The following is a 5827-nucleotide window of genomic DNA, read 5'->3' on the forward strand; positions in this document are numbered from 1 at the left end:
GGAGTGCAATTTTTCATTGTTGTAAATTTGACATTCCTTAGAGAGAGAATTAATTGTTTCAATTCAAATGTAAATATTTGAACTGTTCTGGAAAATTCGCTTTTTTTCGTAGAAAAATGATTTTTTTATATAAGAAGTCTATTTAAGGGTCGAAAACTTAAATATTTTATAGATAGCTAATTTTTACTATTTGAAATTGAACTACTTGGTTCAGAATTGAACCACTTTGTTGAAAATGAATTTTTGGGAGATTCACCTCTTTGTTACGTTGGCAATTTGTCAACTAAATATACTTGAAATCCTAAATAACGCAAAATATTCATGAAAAACATATTTAAGGAGAAGAGTGGGGGGAGCCAGCATTTGTTATTGTTTTGAATTTTTTATTTTTTAGTTCGAAAATAAATAACTTCAACCTGAATGTTACTATATAATTTATTTTGAGAAATTCGCCTTTATTATTGAAAATCTTCTTGATTAAAAAATTTATATTTTCACGTTGAAAATTCAACTGTTTTGTATATAATTAATATTCTCAAATTAAAAATTCAACTATCTGGTCGAAAGTTAACCTACTTTTTTAAAAAGGTATTTTTTAAACAGATTCATCTCTGTGTCACGTTGGCAATTTGGCAACTGAACTCACTATAAACGAAAAATAACGCAGCATAAAAGTGAAAGCCGTGTTAAGGGGGGGGGGCGGGGGCGGTGTATAAATAGCCTAAAAGTGATTTTTTAATTAAATTAAATTTTACAAATAGCCCCTAAAAACAAACAAGTTTTTTTTTAATTGAGCATGAAGGTGTGGCAGGCATGAATGAATCTCTCTTCTTTATTTCTCTAACCGGACGTGTACGAAGGATCTTGTTTCCTGTCAATATCGATAGGGTCAACAGAGCCTCAGATTCTCGTTCATTCTGACCCTCATGTCATCGTGATCGTGATCGTTCTTAAAATCCCAAAGTCATCCTCAGGCGAAAATGAACATGAATGAAAGAGTGGATGGATGATCGGGATGATTGAGCAAAGAAGGCTCGAGAAGAGTTCAGAGCTAGGTCATCGACAATATTGTACCAGTACTCCTACGTCTTCGTGTTTACAAATTGTCTAATCGTGTCGACGAATCTGTACGGATCCATTCTTCGAGCCTTGAGGTGGAGCCTCTGGCACCTTCGGATAATGGAACAACTTTTCTCTTAGGATCCCTTTGATGAAATATTTTGTCTAAGTATATCCCTTTTAGCGTTGCTAGAAGATCGGATAAAGTCGTTAGGTTTTTAAAAAGTGCTGGAAAGCCTAGAAATGCCACGACATTTTGAGAGAACGTTCTGGAAAATCTAAAAGCAAATCATGAAATTTTAAACGAATATTTAGATTTTAATTTATTCGCATCCATTTTAGAGTCTTTACAATAATCGGGATTGCCAAAAAAGACCTAGAAGTCCTAGAAAAGACATGAGATCTAAAAAAAAAAACGTTCTGGAAAATCTTAACCTTAACGGGTAATGGGATATTAAACAAGTGACTGGAATTTTTTATTCACATCCATTTTGAAGTTTCAATGTTAATCAGGATTGCCAAAAAAGGCCTATAAGACCTAGGAGAAACTTCTCTAAAATTTTCCAAAAACGCTCTGCAAAACCTAAACAGGTTATGAAATATTAAACAAATGATTAAATTTATGTTATTCGGAGCCCCTTGAGAGCAGGGGGGTGCTTCCCAAGTGGGTACAAAATTTAGCAACATCGTCACGACACCATTACGACATTTTTACGACATCGTTACGACATGTTTACGACATCTTTACGACATATTTACGGCATACTATGTCGACGTCATTTCAGTGTCTTTGCGATATCCTAAAGGCACCGTCAGATCATACGACTTATTTATGATATCGTAAATACACTTTAACGACATGGACATAGGATGTCGTATAGTTGTCGTAAAGATGTCGTAACAATGTCGTGAAGACGTTGCCATACTTTGTGCCCACTGGGTCCACTGTATTGCCCAATGCAAAAAATGTGTCACGAGAGTTGAAAACGGCCGTGTGGCGCGGCGGCGCTAGTAGTAATTTTGTTCTATAGAACCATGCAGTATCGTAGGAAAAATGAATAAAAATGACAAAATAAATATGAAAAAATCCTTTAAAATCATGTTTTTTTAAAGTGTCGAGTCATATAGTAAATGTAACTTATGCACTTACGTATTATTTTATTTAATATAGGAAAAGCGGCATAATTGACACAATTTAAACAAAACAAAAATTGCATGGATATTCAGAACTTATAAAAAATAATACAAAAATAAGTGAAAAATACATAAATGAATAAAAAAAATACCAAAAATATATATTATTATCAAATTATAAAATTTTCCAAATTTCAAATAACGGCAAGATCTTTAACTGCCAAAAAATAAAATCCCGAATTTCAAAATATCGGAAAATAAAATTCACAGAGTTCAAAACCGACTTGTAAAATAAACGAATTATTAAGTTCCCACAAATATTTCAATTCTCGAAATTTAGAACTGCTGAACATAGTTCAATGATTTTTAATTTATGAGCTTTTATTATAATTATCAATAAGGCAAACAATTTAATTGATCATTGATTAATAATTTATTAATTATTTTAGTTAAATTTTAAATGTCGTCAAACTTAAATTTCAGAAATAGAAATATTTATGAGAATTTAACAATTCATTTATTTTATATTCGGCAATTTTTTTCTCGCTAACTTATGATTTTATTATTCATTTTTTGGTTATTATCTGTGAGCCCTGGATACTTAAAAACTTTTTAAATATAGTAATAAAGAACTATTCTTTTGTAATATTGCCGTTTTAAAATATAATGCTACTATATAATAAATATAATTATTATATCTATAGATGATAAACAAGGAATAGGATAAATCCGAAAATATTGTTTTCTGTTACAATGAAATAACGAACTCTTAAATGTGATATTTTTTTAATCAGTTTGACTTTGCAACGAAGCTAAAATATTTAAAAATTTGTATGTTTCTTTAAAAGAAAGCCCATTAACGAATATTTTTTTACCTTTCACAATACTCAAATTAATTGAAAATTATTTTTAGAAGTGCTATTATAAATCCATCTCGAAATCAAATTTTGAAAATTGAGAACAAGAAAATAAGTATTATCACAGTGTTTTTAAAATTATGTAAATATAATTTTCATAAGATTCTTGAGAAAATTTAAAATATTTAAAAATATTTCAGGCTTGTCAAAAAAGAATCTAGAAAATTCTAAAGAATTCTTTTCATAACGTAGGATTTTACGAAATATTTTAAAAAATTCGAGTCCTTTAAAAAGACGTTTAGAACTTTTAGAAGTTGGGAAGGAATCAAGAAATATTTGACAAATTTGCGAAAATGTTTCCAAGTTTTCAAATATTTGTAATCTATTTAAAACGTCTTACATTTCTGAAAACATTCTTAAATGACACGAATTTTTCCCATAATCTTCAAACATCATTCCAAATTAAAAAAAATTAGCTTACAATGTTTGAAAATTTCCCAGCAATTTCAAAAAAATTTGTTGATTCTCTTAAAAATTTTGGAAATTTTGTTAAATTCTACTCAATGTTTCTTGACTTTACTAAATTTTTGTTCGTTTTTATTCTGAAATCTTACCAAATCGAAACATTTTGCTTTAAAATCTTCTAAACTATTCTTAGAAGTTTTAGGAATTCGTTTCTTATATTTAAAAACCTTTTTCAAATTTCTCTTAAAGTTAATTTTTCAAAATAGAAAATTATTTAAAATTAGCACACGAATACAAGGGAAATTATTATTTTTTTAAATCTTGTCAAACCTTTTAAAGCTTCTAATTTCTAAAAATTAATGAATTTTTCCTGCATTTTTTATTTATTCTACAAAATTAAAAATTATTTTAATTTTTCTTAGGGACCTGAAAAAAATGTCTTTTATTTTCGTGAAACTTCACAAAATTCTTTAAAAAATCTTTACAAGTTTTAATTATTTTGCATTGTTTCAAAAGTTTTGAATATCTCTTAAACTTACTCAAATTTTCCCATTTTGAGAGATTTTTTCAAACCTTGACATATTTCAGCGTACCTAAAAAATCTGTGTATCTTGAAAAATTAAAAAAAAATGGTCATTTTCACAATAATTACATAAATAAACCGTTTTCTTTGATACATTTTTAAGAGTTTGTGACAGAAGGCTGCTTGAGAGTCTCAATATAACCCAGGATTGAAGAAAAAGACTTACAAGATCCACGGAACTTGGAAAAGACCTGAAATAAAAAAAAAATGTTTGGAAAAATTAAGCAAGTCATGAAATTTTAAAGGATTAATTAGATTTTTTATTAATCACACCAACTTAAAAGTCTTAATAATAATTAGGATTTCCAAAAACAACTTACAAGACATAGATGTCTTAGAAAAGACACACATTTTTTATTTAAATCCTGGAAATCCTAAGCAGGTCATAACATTTGAAATGAAAGATTATTTTTTTATTTATTGACAACTTCTTCAAAGTTTTAATAATAATCAGGATTGCCAAAAAGGACCTACTAGATCGCGAAGACTTATTAAATACACAAAATTTTGCAAAAACTCTGTAAATGACCTCAAGAGGCCATGTTACATTAAACAAATAATTGGATTTTTTCATTCTAGACGTCATGAAATAATAATAATAATTGAATTGAATAATTGAATAGTTGAATAATTGAATAATAATAATAATAATAAACGAATAATTGAATTTTTATTATTTGTGCTCACTTGAGAGTCTCAATAATAACCAGGGTTGTCAAAAAAGACTGACATGACCTCGAGAACTTCGAAAAGACCCGAAATTAAAAAAAACATAGGAAAAACCGAGCAAATCATGAAGTTTAAACGAATGATGAGATTTTTTTATTCTCACCCACTTTATAGTTTCAATAATAATCTGGAGTGCCAAAAAGAACCTACAAAAACCTAGTAGACCTATAAAGACACGACATTTTGAAAAAACTCTGTGGAAGACCTAAGCAGGCCATGAAATATTAAACAAATAATTCGATTTTTTATTCGAACGCGCTTAAAAGTCTCAATAATAATCATGATTGCCAAAAAAGACTTATAAGACCTAGGAGAAATTTTGTCGAAATTAAAAAAAAAAGTTCTTCAAAATCTAAACAGATCATAAAAAATTTAAAAAATAATTGAATTTTTGATATTCGGTCCCGCTTCAGAGCCTGAATAATAGTAAGGATTGCGAAAAAAGACTTGCACGACCTAAAAAAACATGGAAAAGACTCGACATTTTTTAAAAAGTGCTGGAAAACCGAAACAACTAAAGAAATTTTAAACGAATGATTAGAATTTTTTTAATTCCCACCCACTTCAAAGTTTCAATAATGATTAGGATTTCCAAAAACGACCTACAAGACCTAGGGGACTTAGAAAAGGCCAACATTTTTTTTTTGAAGTCCTGGGAAACCTAAGCAGGTAACGAAGGTTTGAAAAAATTATTAAGTGTTTTTTATTTACACCTGCTATAGAGTTTTAATAATAACCAGGATTGCCAAAGAGGACCTACCGGACCTATAAGACCTATTGAATACACGAATTTTTTCAAAAGCTATGTGGAAGACCCAAAAAGGCCATGAAATATTAAACACATAATTGGATTTTTTTATTCGCACCTGCTTGAAAGTCTTAATAATAATCAGGATTGCCAAAATGGACCTATAAGACCTAGGAGAAGTTTCCTCTAAATAAAAAAAAAGTTCTTCAAACCTAAACAGGTCATGAAATATTAAACGAATAATTGAATTTT

The sequence above is a fragment of the Belonocnema kinseyi genome, chromosome 1 (assembly GCF_010883055.1).
Source record: "Belonocnema kinseyi isolate 2016_QV_RU_SX_M_011 chromosome 1, B_treatae_v1, whole genome shotgun sequence".
Taxonomy (NCBI): domain Eukaryota; kingdom Metazoa; phylum Arthropoda; class Insecta; order Hymenoptera; family Cynipidae; genus Belonocnema; species Belonocnema kinseyi.